This window comes from Carassius carassius, chromosome 47 (genome assembly GCF_963082965.1).
Source record: "Carassius carassius chromosome 47, fCarCar2.1, whole genome shotgun sequence".
Taxonomy (NCBI): Eukaryota; Metazoa; Chordata; class Actinopteri; order Cypriniformes; family Cyprinidae; genus Carassius; species Carassius carassius.
The window spans coordinates 26,588,406-26,603,721 of NC_081801.1; the positions used below are offsets into that span (position 1 = coordinate 26,588,406).

Below are 15,316 nucleotides of genomic sequence, written 5' to 3' on the forward strand. Positions count from 1 at the left end.
CCTTTAAGTAATAAACAAGAAGCATGTTAAAAACTCTGTAAACCACGGCTTCACGGGGCTTACTGCTTTTATGAAACTGTCATTCCATATATGTAATAAGTTATCATAAAATGAAACATATCAAATAAAGTGTAATATTAATAAAAACATTATTCCAACAAATGTAATTCCAACAAAGTGGTTGCCAAGCAACACACAGAAGTAAACAGGTGTATGTTACTTTGTAGAGTAATTTGCAACAGCTTCGAACTTGGCTGTTGGCTCAACCAATCAGAACCAAGGAGCGGAACTATCCTTTTTGTAAAGGACGCTGTCATTTTGCTTTATTTGATGTTTGATTCATCACAGGTTCACAGGTCCCAAATGACGCACTATACACTATAGTGTACACTATGCACTATACTCTGTGCACTTGACCTCCCCCTTCTCTGTGCAGTTAAAGCTAACAGCTGAGTGCATGACGTGTCCAACATTACACACTTCATGTTTTCAGTTCAGTGCATCATCCAGGTGTTTCAAGTGAACTTTTTCTTTTTGGAATTTTCAGTAAGAATGCATTAAACACACTAGTTATGCACTTTTCTATGAGGTTTACTTGGGACACACCTATACTCTGGGTTTCCCTGATGAATTTATGCAAATGCACACACTTCAAAAACGATGTTTATGGTTGACTAAAATATATAGATTGATACGTGTATTTATTTAAACAGAAAGAAGAGTATTAAGAGTAACCAGAGGACATCATCAGCATCTGTCACATTGCTCAGTGTAAGTGTGTGTGAAAGTCTATATGCGGTTTCATCATTAAACATTGTATTCTTCATCTCAGATCATTTATTATTAATGCGTGGACAATGACTCATTTCTGCAGGGGCATGTATGTAGATAATTTTCTGCAGCCCACTAACTATTTCTAAGTGCTCTGTTTGATATGAGCGTATCTTACCAGATCTGTGAGTGTGTATCTGTGTCTCTCTCTCTCTCTGTGTGTGTGTGTGTGAGTGAGACTGTGTCTGTGTGTGAGAGTGTGTGTGTGTATGAGAGAGAGAGAGTGTGTCTCTGTGTGTGTGCTTTTTTTCTGCATTTAACCCACACTTGGATGGGTTAAATGCAGAGCACAAATTCTGAGAATGTGACACGTTCTTGGCCCCACATCACATTCTGTTCATGTACATAACAGGCTTAAAACCTAAACGAGAAGAGACACATTTTTAGACTTAAAAAAGAAAATGTTTGGATTACTACTGAAACTGAGGTAAATATTATGAACAATGTCGTTTTGTGTCAGCACAATAATTTAACAAAAATAAATGGTTTTAGGTTTCTTTTTTAGTTTCACTGAAACCAGGGAATGCCAAGATTATGTTTCCTGGGCCCCACGGGTGTCTGGGACCATATAATACACACCAGTGATGCGCGGGCTGATCCAAAATGAGCGGGTGCCTGCGGTGTCATCCAAAAATATTTTTAATGATATTCGGGTCGCGGTCGGTCGGGTCGTTTGAAATAAAGATGCCAATTAAACCTTTGTAATTTATATAGAACTAAACACAATTTTGAAATACATAGGCCTACGCTTTATTGGCTGAATAACTGGCATGAAGATGACGCATGAGCTCGGTCGGCAGGTAGAGATGGAGGCGGCAAGAGAAAAGGTGAATACTGGGGTGCAAAGGCACTGGTTTTGGTAAAACATGATTTTGACGACGAAGTTTTGTTGAAGTTTTGTTTTATAGAAAACTCCTATATAAATTGTATCTTCTATAAATTGTATCTTAATTTTGATCAATGTTTTATCAATCAATTGCCTGTATTTTATAAATAAGGAGCAAATGTAATGAGGCACCAGCATGATCACTTGCATTGTATGTGAACTGGAGGGAGCCGAAACTCAGCTTGTGCCTCACAGATTTGAGAAATATAGGCGATATATTACAGAAAGCTTAAAATGTCTACTTTTAAAACGAAAATATTCAAACTAAAATAAATAGGCTACTCTCTGATTATGTAATCCATATGAAATGTGCATTTCTCTCTGGCGTTCATGGCGAGTCCGGATCGTCAACTTCATCTTAGCAGCGACACAGAAAACACCAGTTTATTAGGCAACTAAACAATTACTAAACAATCCTAGCTAATTTAAACACATTCATAATCGAATTGAATTTGTGGCAAGCTTTATGCGGTCATAAGGCTTATTATCCTGTATTATCCTAAGTACCTAATTAAATTAATATAAAGGGGCGATTTGTCCACGAATGGCTTAAATGAACAGCTACTAATCAACTAGAAAAAAAAAATGTGTCGAAGGCAGCCCTTATTCCACATATTTTCGAACCAGCAAGCCACTCTGGGTTGAGCGAGCGACTCCACGGAATGAGTTAAGCACTGCGGAATATTCAGAATGCGTTCTCGCTCCCCCAAACATCCCCCCTCCACCCGCACCCCTACGTCTATGGCCCAAAAGTGACCGACTCGATCTGTTTCGATCATCATTCTGAATCTGATCCAGACCGTCTTTTACAAAAACACAATGTTCTCAGCTTTTTGTTCAAACTTTTCACTTTCTCAATTAAACTTATCCACATTTAAGAGTTGCATGAAGGTAGAATAAAACAATTTTGTTTAAAAGCAGAGGCAGTTCTTTGTTTTGCTATACATATGTTATTCAGACAAAAAAATAAAAAAAATATTCAAAGGGCCATGAATGTTTTGTGAAAGTGATCAAAACGGCTGGTGGGGAGAGAGTTAATGGATGCAGTGAAGAAATCTCTTACAGCAGGGTTATTATCACATCTCTGTCATGTCATGTACAGCAAAACGTGCATTAAACAATGATCTGCTCACCCTCGAGCCCCATCCTAGCTCTACATGACTTTCTTCTTTCAGACGAATACAGTCAGGGCTACATTAAAAATGTCCCGGTGAGTGAATCAGGGGTCAGTAGATGATACACAGCCTACATTTACTGCATTATGCGATGTGACAGAACAATTACACCATGTTTTTGTGGTTTCTTCTTGACATCATCATATGTTCATCAAACTTTCACAGGTGAAAGAAAGTGTTAGTGTTACGTTGGTTACGTTGAGTGTTCAACAGACCCATGTCTTCATCTTTGAAAACAACCATTTTTTTGCCCTATTTTTACAGCACATATATTGCTTTCATACTTGGGGCTGATTAAATCAGTCAACAACACCAGTTGTTGCGGTGTTGGTGGAGTTGTTGCGGCATGTTCCACTGGTGTTGACGGAGTTGTTGGTGCATGTTCCACTGGTGTTGATGGAGTTGTTGCTGCATGTTTCACTGGTGTTGATGGAGTTGTTGCGGCATGTTCCACTGGTGTTGATGGAGTTGTTGCGGCATGTTTCACTGGTGTTGATGGAGTTGTTGCTGCATGTTCCACTGGTGTTGACGGAGTTGTTGCGGCATGTTCCACTGGTGTTGATGGAGTTGTTGCGGCATGTTTCACTGGTGTTGATGGAGTTGTTGCTGCATGTTCCACTGGTGTTGATGGAGTTGTTGCTGCATGTTTCACTGGTGTTGATGGAGTTGTTGCTGCATGTTCCACTGGTGTTGACGGAGTTGTTGCGGCATGTTCCACTGGTGTTGATGGAGTTGTTGCTGCATGTTCCACTGGTGTTGACGGAGTTGTTGTGGCATGTTCCACTGGTGTTGATGGAGTTGTTGCTGCATGTTCCACTGGTGTTGACGGAGTTGTTGCTGCATGTTCCACTGGTGTTGATGGAGTTGTTGGTGCATGTTCCACTGGTGTTGATGGAGTTGTTGCTGCATGTTCCACTGGTGTTGATGGAGTTGTTGTGGCATGTTCCACTGGTGTTGATGGAGTTGTTGCTGCATGTTCCACTGGTGTTGATGGAGTTGTTGCTGCATGTTCCACTGGTGTTGACGGAGTTGTTGTGGCATGTTCCACTGGTGTTGATGGAGTTGTTGCTGCATGTTCCACTGGTGTTGACGGAGTTGTTGCTGCATGTTCCACTGGTGTTGATGGAGTTGTTGCTGCATGTTCCACTGGTGTTGACGGAGTTGTTGTGGCATGTTCCACTGGTGTTGATGGAGTTGTTGCTGCATGTTCCACTGGTGTTGACGGAGTTGTTGCTGCATGTTCCACTGGTGTTGATGGAGTTGTTGTGGCATGTTCCACTGGTGTTGATGGAGTTGTTGCTGCATGTTCCACTGGTGTTGACGGAGTTGTTGCTGCATGTTCCACTGGTGTTGATGGAGTTGTTGGTGCATGTTCCACTGGTGTTGATGGAGTTGTTGCTGCATGTTCCACTGGTGTTGATGGAGTTGTTGCTGCATGTTTCACTGGTGTTGACGGAGTTGTTGTGGTATGTTTCACTGGTGTTGACGGAGTTGTTGTGGCATGTTTCACTGGTGTTGGTGGAGTTGTTGTGGTATGTTTCACTGGTGTTGACGGAGTTGTTGCGGCATGTTTCACTGGTGTTGACGGAGTTGTTGCGGCATGTTCCACTGGTGTTGACGGAGTTGTTGTGGTATGTTTCACTGGTGTTGACGGAGTTGTTGCGGCATGTTCCACTGGTGGCATGTTCCACTGGTGTTGATTGCGGCATGTTCCACTGGTGTTGATGGAGTTGTTGCGGCATGTTCCACTGGTGTTGACGGAGTTGTTGTGGCATGTTCCACTGGTGTTGATTGCGGCATGTTCCACTGGTGTTGGTGGAGTTGTTGCGGCATGTTCCACTGGTGTTGACGGAGTTGTTGTGGCATGTTCCACTGGTGTTGATGGAGTTGTTGCGGCATGTTCCACTGGTGTTGACGGAGTTGTTGCGGCATGTTCCACTGGTGTTGACGGAGTTGTTGCTGCATGTTCCAATGGTGTTGATGGAGTTGTTGCTGCATGTTTCACTGGTGTTGAAGGAGTTGTTGCTGCATGTTTCACTGGTGTTGATGGAGTTGTTGCGGCATGTTCCACTGGTGTTGACGGAGTTGTTGCGGCATGTTCCACTGGTGTTGACGGAGTTGTTGCTGCATGTTCCACTGGTGTTGACGGAGTTGTTGCGGCATATTCCACTGGTGTTGGTGGAGTTGTTGCGGCATGTTCCACTGGTGTTGGTGGAGTTGTTGTGGTATGTTTCACTGGTGTTGACGGAGTTGTTGTGGCATGTTTCACTGGTGTTGGTGGAGTTGTTGTGGTATGTTTCACTGGTGTTGACGGAGTTGTTGTGGTATGTTTCACTGGTGTTGATGGAGTTGTTGTGGTATGTTTCACTGGTGTTGACGGAGTTGTTGTGGTATGTTTCACTGGTGTTGACGGAGTTGTTGTGGCATGTTTCACTGGTGTTGGTGGAGTTGTTGTGGTATGTTTCACTGGTGTTGACGGAGTTGTTGCGGCATGTTTCACTGGTGTTGACGGAGTTGTTGTGGTATGTTCCACTGGTGTTGACGGAGTTGTTGTGGTATGTTTCACTGGTGTTGACGGAGTTGTTGCGGCATGTTTCACTGGTGTTGACGGAGTTGTTGCGGTATGTTTCACTGGTGTTGACGGAGTTGTTGTGGCATGTTTCACTGGTGTTGACGGAGTTGTTGTGGTATGTTTCACTGGTGTTGACGGAGTTGTTGCGGCATGTTTCACTGGTGTTGACGGAGTTGTTGTGGTATGTTTCACTGGTGTTGACGGAGTTGTTGCGGCATGTTTCACTGGTGTTGACGGAGTTGTTGTGGCATGTTTCACTGGTGTTGACGGAGTTGTTGCGGCATGTTCCACTGGTGTTGACGGAGTTGTTGTGGTATGTTTCACTGGTGTTGACGGAGTTGTTGCGGCATGTTCCACTGGTGGCATGTTCCACTGGTGTTGATTGCGGCATGTTCCACTGGTGTTGATGGAGTTGTTGCGGCATGTTCCACTGGTGTTGGTGGAGTTGTTGCGGCATGTTCCACTGGTGTTGACGGAGTTGTTGCGGCATGTTCCACTGGTGGCATGTTCCACTGGTGTTGATTGCGGCATGTTCCACTGGTGTTGATGGAGTTGTTGCGGCATGTTCCACTGGTGTTGGTGGAGTTGTTGCGGCATGTTCCACTGGTGTTGACGGAGTTGTTGTGGCATGTTCCACTGGTGTTGATGGAGTTGTTGCGGCATGTTCCACTGATGTTGACGGAGTTGTTGTGGCATGTTTCACTGGTGTTGGTGGAGTTGTAGTGGCGGAGTCCGTGGCAACAGAGAACGCGGTGGGTTTGATTACATTGTCTTCTGTAGATATCGTAAAGGAAGATCCGAGATAGAATGACTGTGGATTGGACATGGAAGTTGAATCAATTTTCAAAACTCCAATTAAAAGAAGAAAGAGTCAAAATGATAAACTCAGTAAACAAGTCAAAATAGGTGATGCTGTTGAAGATGAAATCATATCTTCGGACAACGATGATTCTAGTGTTTCTGTGTGTTCAGAGTTCTCTGCTTGTTCTCAAAATGAAGCAGTAAATGTTTTGTACAAAGCTGAAGACATTAGTGGTTTTCTTCAGGAAACGAAAGGGATAAAAGGTGTGCAGATTGAGGATTATTTCCCAATTGCGCACAATTTGTGAAAGACACTAGATATTTGATAAAAGAAGGGGCTTTTGCAGATCTCGAAGTGTACCGTTTACGGGAAGTTTGTAAAAAAGTAAAAAAAAAAACAATTCCTAGAGATAAGAATGCCATGGTTAAAATCCATAAACTTGTTTTTTTTACCATATGCATAATTTCTGTCTTTTCCTATCTGAGTTTCTTGCTGAATCAGAATTCTGTTGACGTCATGTTTATACAAGAAATGCACAGTGATCAAAGAAATAAGAAGGACTGGAAAAGAGAGTGGGGTGGTCAACTCTTTCTTAGTCACAAATCCTCTGTGGAGGCGTTGCAATTTTATTTTCTAAAAATTTGACTCCAGTATCTTATGAATTTGCTGTTATTGAAAAAGGTTGTTTCTTTAAAGTTATTGTTAAATTTGAAAAAATTGTTATAGTTTTTTAAATTTATATTTATGCTCCCAATAGTGGAGTGGAAAGGGGTTTGTTTTTAAATTTAGTCAGCACTACTCGCAACTCGTTCAAACTTTGATCTCTGTGACATTTGGAGAAATATGCATAAAAAATTAAGGCAATACACATGGGTTCACTGTAAAGATAATTTATTGTTTTTGGCATGTCTTGATGGGTTTTACAGCTTTAAGCACCAGTGCAATGTTTTTTAAATTTTGTCAAATGAATCCTGTAGGTTTTTCAGATCACAGTGCAGTTCTTTGTTCTGTATTAGTGAATTATGTGAAGTCAAGCGGTGCCTATTGGCATTTTAATACATCTTTGCTTGATGACAAACATTTTAAAGATTCTTTTACTTTGTTCTGGGATGTTTTTAAACAACAAAAGTATTTATATAGCTCTCTACAACAGTGGTGGGATTGCGGGAAAGTACAAATCAAAAAATTTTGCCAGCAATGCACTCCTAATGTTACTAGAGAAATAACTTGATCGATGAATACTTTAGAGGCTGACATAGTTGATTTGTATAGTTTGTCAGCATCTACGGGCAAAAAAGAACATATTGACGCTCTGACATCAAAGAAAACTTTATTGGCAAACCTGTTGGACATTAAAGCACAGGGAGCGCTGGTTCGCTCACGTTTCCAGAATATCACACAAATGGATGCACCTTGCAAATTTTTCTTCAGTATGGAGAAAAGAAATAGTTAAAGAAGAAGAATTCACTCTCTGATACAGGACAGGAATTAACTAAAACGTCTGAAATAAGAGAAGCTGCTGCACAGTTTTATAAAAAATTATATACAGCTGATCTGATGAGAAGATGAAGGTCTGCCAAAACTCGATGATGAGAGTAATGAAAGTTTGCAGCAACCATTGACAGAACAAGAACTTTATACCGCAATGATGTGTATGGAGAATGGGAAATCCCCCGGGATTGATGGGTTACCCATTGAGTTCTATAAAACTTTCTGGTCCATTTTAAGAGAAGATCTCTTGGTAGTTTTTGATGAAAGCCTTATTAATGGGTTTCTTCCCCGTAGTTGTAGAAGGGCAGTTATCACCTTATTGCCCAAAAAAGGTGATCTTCAAAATATGAAAAATTGGAGGCCTGTTTCTCTCCTGTGTTCAGAGTATAAAATTCTGTCTAAAACATTAGCTACAAGTTTGAGTAAAGTAATAGGGAAGGTGATACACTACGATCAAACAAACTGTGTACCAAATAGATCGATTTTTGATAATATAACTCTAATCAGAGATGTTTTAGAGGTTTCAAAGCTGCTTGGTATAAATATTGGCCTTATTTTTCTTGACCAAGAGAAGGTTTTTGATTGTGTTGAACACCTTTATTTGTGGCACACTTTACAAGCTTTTGGTTTTAATTCACATTTTATTGATATGATTAGAGCAATGCATTGTGAAATTGAAAGTGTGATTAAAATTAATGGATGTTTGTGTGCCCTCTTTAATGTACAGAGAGGGGTTCAACAAGGTTGTGCCATGTCGGGGCTGTTATATGTGCTGGCTATAGATATATTAATGATTTAAAGGATATTTCATCAGCAACTGTAAATTAGGGGAAAGTGATGCCTTATTGATCGGAAAATGGGAAGAAGGAAATCCCAAATATCTTGGTGTTTTTTTAGGCAATGAAGTTTTGATGCAGAAGAACTGGGAAGGAATGGCAGATAAAGTAACTGGACGTTTGAAAAAATGGAAATGGCTGCTTCCTCAGTTGTCTTTTAAAGGACGCACACTCATTATTAACAATCTTGCGGCTTCTTCCCTGTGGCATAGACTTGTATGTGTTGACCGTCCTGATGGCCTCCTAGCAAAAAAATTCAAGCAGAAACAGTGAACTTTTTTTGGGACAACTTGCACTGGATCCCTAAAAGCGTTTTGTTTCTGGCTAAAGAAGATGGAGGACAAGGTCTAGTGCATTTGGCAAGTAGACGTGCTGCTTATCGTCTCCAGTTTTTGCAGAAGTTCTTGCTAGGATCTGAAAGACTGGTATGGAGGTTGGTGGCTCAATGCATTCTACGCAGAATAAGTGGACTTGGTCTGGACAATGTGTTGTTTTTAATGGACTCAAAAAAATTAGATTTCAGAGGAGTTCCTGCTTTTTATTTAAGTCTCTTTAAAATATGGAGTCTGTTTAAGCCTCAATGGATGGAACCGTTAATGTCCCTGCACTGGTTGTTCGAAGAGCCCATTGTGTGTGGAGCACGTTTCGATGTATCTAGTGATGATTTACCAGGTCTAAAGAATTTGTTGTACAGAACTGAATCTGTACAGTTGAAACATATTATAAATAATGCAGGTCCTGATTTTAAAGATCAGTTTCAGCCTTTTTAAAGGTAAAGTCTGCCCAATACATTAAACGGTTTTTAGATAAACTCCAGGGGGCTTTGAATGTACAAGAAAGAATTTTACTTGATGAGTACAATAACAAATGCATATTTCCAGATTGTGAAGATTTCTTCCCAGATATAAGTATTGTACCTGATCTATTTTCATTTTAATGACATTAATCCATTGTTGAAGAAGGAAATTGATGTGCAAATTGATTTTTTTGAAGTTAAAAGGAAAGGATTGTACAGAAGTATTGTGAAAGTGATGAATATTAAATGGTTAAATAGAAATGATACTGTATGGAGAGAAATATTGCAGATGACTGAAACAACAAAACCAGTGTGGAGGATTCTGTACAAACCTCCGTTACCAAAAAGAGTTGGTGACCTTCAATGGAGGATACTCCATGGGGCTATAGCAGTTAACTCTTTTGTGGCAATGTTGAACCCAAATGTAAATGAAAATTGTCCTTTTTGCAATGAAAGGAAGACAGGAGACAGTGTTTCATTGTTTTATGTTTTTTAGCAGACTTAGTTTATTGTTTAGTCTTTTAGAGCTTTTTTTTAAAAATCTTTTGAGGTTTGTTTCACAAAGCAGGATTTTATTCTTGGTTATACGTATATATTAACAAGCATTAATACGCGTGTCTGAGGGGGGTCATGAGATAGGAGCAAGCTCAGCTTTTAAGAGTACAAAGAACATCAGTCATAAACGATGAAAAATGATGATTCAGTCAAGTCTTCGATGTGGATTGTTCCTCTTGTGGCTAATGGGACCGTAGTACCCTTTAAATTAGATACGGGTGCAAAAGTTAATTTAATTAACATCAGAGATGTAAAAGCACTGAAAGAAAAACCTCTCATTAAAAAACGTACAGTTCCCCTTAAAGCCTATAATGGACAACCAATTGAAACGCGAGGAATATGCCGACTAAACATACAAATAAAAGGAAAGATGAAGAGTTTGATGTTTGTGGTAGTTCCCAATGGTCATGAATCTCTTTTAGGAGATAAAGCGTGTGAAGACCTTCATTTGGTTAAAAGAGTGTATCAAGTCAACAAGGAAACCGTAGTCTTACAGCCTGTCTGTGACAATATAACTGACATTGTCAAACAATTTCCAGATGTTTTTGAAGGTCAAGGCACACTGCCATTTACCTATAAAATACAACTGAAAGATGATGCTTCTCCAGTCATTCATGCTCCTCGGCGGATCCCTGCACCTCTGCGTGAGGCCTTGAAAAAGGAATTGGATCGTATGACCCAATTAGGAGTAATACAACGGATTGAACAACCTACAGATTGGGTAAATTCTATAACTTGTGTGAAGAAGCCTAATGGTGTCTTAAGAGTGTGTTTAGATCCTAAAGACCTAAATGATAGCATCAAACGAGAACATTACCAGATACCCACCCGTGAAGAGATCATTAGTGACATGTCAGGAGCTAAGTTTTTTAGCAAATTAGATGCATCTCAAGGATTCTGGCAGATCCGATTGGATTCTGAGAGTAGCCAGTATTGTACATTTAATACTCCCTTTGGGAGATATTGTTTCCTTCGACTTCCTTTTGGAATCAAATCAGCTCCTGAGATTTTTCATCGAGTCATGGAAACTCTTATTGAAGGTCTAGAGGGTGTTCGAGTATATATTGATGATATTGTGGTGTGGGGGTCCACCATTCAACAACATAATCAGCGATTAGTAAAAGTTATGGAAAGAGTTCGAGCACATGATTTAAAGCTCAATCAGAAAAAGTGTCAATTTGGAGTCACAGAGATCACGTTCTTAGGGGACAAGCTGTCTGCAAAAGGTGTGGAGCCACATTCAGCAAAAGTGCAAGCCCTCCTTGATATGCCTCCACCTACGGATAAGAAGGGAATTCTGCGTGCTTTGGGAATGGTGAACTTCCTGGGAAAATTTCTGCCAAATTTGTCAGCTAAAACTACCCATATGAGAAAGTTGTTACAAAATGATCAGGAGTTCGTCTGGACTTCAGTACATGATCAAGAATGGAAGCAGTTAAAGGAGACTCTTACTACTGAACCTGTCCTTGTTTTTTTTTGATCACACACGACCAACTAAGATCTCTACAGATGCCTCTCAGGATGGATTGGGGGCGGTGCTTCTTCAGGCCTTTGAGGATTTCCTGGAGACCTGTGGCCTATGCTTCTCGATCTATGACAGAGACTGAAAGACGATATTCACAAATAGAAAAGGAGACCTTGGGTTTAGTATTTGGCTGTGAAAAATTTCATGGATATGTCTATGGATTACATACTTTTACAGTAGTGACTGATCATAAACCATTAATCTCCATCATTCAAAAGAAATTAAATGATATGTCACCTCGAATTCAACGCATGATGATGAAACTACAAAGATATGATCTGAATCTAGTCTATACACCTGGAAAGTATATCATTGTGGCTGATGCACTGTCTCGAGCACCAGTATCTTCGGAGATCAGCAAAATGGACGAAGTTGAGAGACATGTGAGTATGGTGTATTCAGCATTACCAGTTTCAGATGAGATGTTAAAATTGATCGCAGAGGAAACTGCAAAGGACGCTGAATTGCAGAGGGTTATTGCTTACCTTCAACATGGATGGATCAAAGGCAAGTGTCCACAGTACCTTCCTTTAAGGGCAGAACTGAATGTGGTTGAGGGCATGCTGTTGAGAATTAACAGAATTGTCATTCCAGTATCAATGCGCCACGACATGCTTCGTAGAATTCATGAGGGACATCTTGGTATCGAAAAATGCAAGAGAAGAGCTAGACAAGCTGTTTTCTGGCCAGGAATTAATGTGCACATTGAGAAATACATCAATCAGTGTGACGTCTGTCTAAGTCATCATTATAAACTGGCCAAAGAACCTATGATGATAGCTGCTCATCCTACTGAACCATGGCAAAAAGTTGGAACTGATCTTTTCCAGTTGAATGGTAAGGATTACCTGGTGGTTATCGATTATTATTCCAATTATCCTGAAGTTGAACAGCTCCATCATACAACATCGAATGACATGATTCAACGCATGAAAATCATCTTTGCAAGGCATGGAATTCCTCATATTGTGCAAAGTGACAATGGTCCTCAGTACACTAGTTGTGAATTCAAACTGTTTGCGGAACAGTACGGTTTTAAACATACTACTTCAAGCCCACTTTATCCAAAGGCAAATGGTAAAGCAGAAAAAGGGGTACAAATTGTAAAAAGACTTGTGAAAAAAGCCGCAGCAAGCAGGTCTGATATAAATCTGTCTCTTCTGAGTTACCGTTCTTCTCCACTCAGTTGTGGATTATCTCCTGGGGAGTTATTGATGAACCGAAAACTGCGTGATACACAGCCAAAAGTATCCCTGAAAACCACAAACAACAGCCTATCATTGAAAGAGATGCAACATCTTAAAGAGAAGCAGAAAGAATATTATGACAAGGGAGCTCGACATTTGAAACCTCTTTCTGAACGAGATACAGTTAGAATTGCGGAGTCTAATGGATGGAAAAGGAAAGCTACAGTCCTAAAAGAGGTAAACCCAAGATCATATCTGGTTCAAACAGAAGATGGCCAGAAATTGCGGAGAAATCGACAGAGCTTGCTTAAGACTGCAGAAAAATGTCCTCTTGTTGATGAGCCAACCCTGTCTTCAGAACTGCAGTCTTGTGAAATGCCCCCTGTTGATCTGCAACGTCATGAAATGCTATCTCCAGGTATGTGTAGTTCTGCAGAACAAATTCGTGAACTCGAGTTATCTGTACCAAAGACTGACATGCCTCTTTTAAGGAGAACTAATCGAGTTCGAAAAGCTCCTGTTCGAATGGACTTATGAAAAAAAAAAAAAAAAAAATGAAATGAACTGATTGTATTTTTTTTTTTTTTTTTTACAGTTGGGCTGATGTGAATTATTAGTAATTGTGAATCTAATGTGTTAAAAAAAAAAAAAAAAAAAAAGGAAAAGAGATGTAATGAGTATCTATTGTGATGAGTACTGATTGATGCCTGCAGGTGGCAGTAATGTATTGTATAAGATGAAGTGCATTCCCTAGAGGAAAGGCTGGTAATGGAGACATGCTTTGTACAACACCCGGAATAAAGACGCCAGTACCATCAATTCTTTATATCTTTATTTGTTGTCTCTGGAACAATACAGCCAGTATGTACGAGAAGCCTTATTCGCTGCTCTCTCTTTACTTAAAGAGGAGTGTGTGTTGCTTTCCCGAACCCCTGGGGGAAGAGAGTTATGGGTATCTTGGCAACAAAGGGGCGGAGTCGTAAAGCTCGCGGTCTGGGTCAGGATAGATTCTGTTTGACGAGGCCCCTGGGGGGTTGGGTAGGGTACAGTGACGAGTGCAAAGACACTGCAAACAAGTTCTGAGGGAGGTCCTGTGTCAAATGTGAAAGTGCAAAGTGAAAGTGACGTGACATTCAGCCAAGTATGGTGACCCATACTCAGAATTTGTGCTCTGCATTTAACCCATCCGAAATGCACACACACAGAGCAGTGAACACACACACACACACACACACACACACACTGTGAGCACACACCCAGAGCAGTGGGCAGCCATTTATGCTGCGGCGCCCGGGGAGCAGTTGGGGGTTCAATGCCTTGCTCAAGGGCACCTAAGTCGTGGTATTGAAGGAGTGTGCTACCTTTTGTTAGACTCAGGTGTTCTCTCAAAACGGCAACGGAGACCAGAACGACAGAGGGCCACAATGACAAGCGCTTGTCTGAGGGGCTTCATGAGATAGGAGCAAGCTCAGTTTTTAAGAGTACAAAGAACATCAGTCAAAAACGATGAAAAATGCAGCAGGTGCTGGACAAAGTTTAAACTTTCGAGAGCGCACGTGTTTAACCTCCTGCATTCGAATGCGCAAACAAATGGAATATGCTTTGAAATTCTACGTGTTCAACAGTACGCATATCTCAGCGTACATGTACAAAAATTAACTATACTTTGGTTTCAAGGGTGAGCTTCAACGTCACAGTTCTAAAAGGTTCTTCAGGAAAACCACCGCAGCCCAGAGGTCAGTCGGGCCCTCACACGAGTGACGAGGTGGCCGAGTGGTTAAGGTGATGGACTGCTAATCCATTGTGCTCTGCACGTGTGGGTTCGAATCCCATCCTTGTCGCTCCTTGCTGTGATTGTTCATCTGCTCTGCACATTTGGTGCACTTTCCTTATGTGACACGTTCACCTCATGCAGTGCGATTCAAAGCAGTCGATGATCCGAAGCAGGTGTGTTAAATAATGGAAGCACGCAATGCATTAAGGACACCAGATCTATTCTTCACCAACACGATATGCTTCAAAAGAAGCTGGCAAAAATTGCCAATGCTGACTCTATTTCAAGTCATCCTGGCGGGGTATTGGGTAAAGTTTTCAACCAGCAATGATCGCGCCTCATAGGCTACAATATTGCCTCTGCGAAAGAATGGTGGCAAGGGTCGCGACCTTTCAGCTGGAGCCATGTGGACGTGGAACGACATGGTGGTAATTAGCTCCAAACTGCGTGATGTGTCTACGAAACCAGTAGGCAGTATGTACGAGAAGCCTTATTCGCTGCTCTCTCTTTAGTTAAAGAGGAGTGTGTGTTGCTTTCCCGAACCCCTGGGGGAAGAGAGTTATGGGTATCTTGGCAACAAAGGGGCGGAGTCGTAAAGCTCGCGGTCTGGGTCAGGATAGATTCTGTTTGACGAGGCCCCTGGGGGGTTGGGTAGGATACAGTGACGAGTGCAAAGACACTGCATACAAGTTCTGAGGGAGGTCCTGTGTCAAATGTGAAAGTGCAAAGTGAAAGTGACGTGACATTCAGCCAAGTATGGTGACCCATACTCAGAATTTGTGCTCTGCATTTAACCCATCCGAAATGCACACACACAGAGCAGTGAACACACAGACACACACACACACACACACACACACACACACTGTGAGCACACACCCAGAGC

General features: G+C 41.3%; 1 non-coding gene and 1 pseudogene across 1 annotated transcript; one reads left to right on the forward strand and one right to left on the reverse strand.

Annotated features, from left to right (window-relative positions):
* Window positions 1-14,415: 14,415 nt before the first annotated feature.
* trnas-gcu (transfer RNA serine (anticodon GCU)) lies at window positions 14,416-14,497 on the forward strand. The gene has a single exon. It is a non-coding gene; the product is annotated as a tRNA-Ser (tRNA).
* Window positions 14,498-14,671: 174 nt separating this feature from the next.
* Window positions 14,672-14,801, reverse strand: LOC132131020 (U4 spliceosomal RNA; annotated as a pseudogene).
* Between the last annotated feature and the right edge of the window lie 515 nt (window positions 14,802-15,316).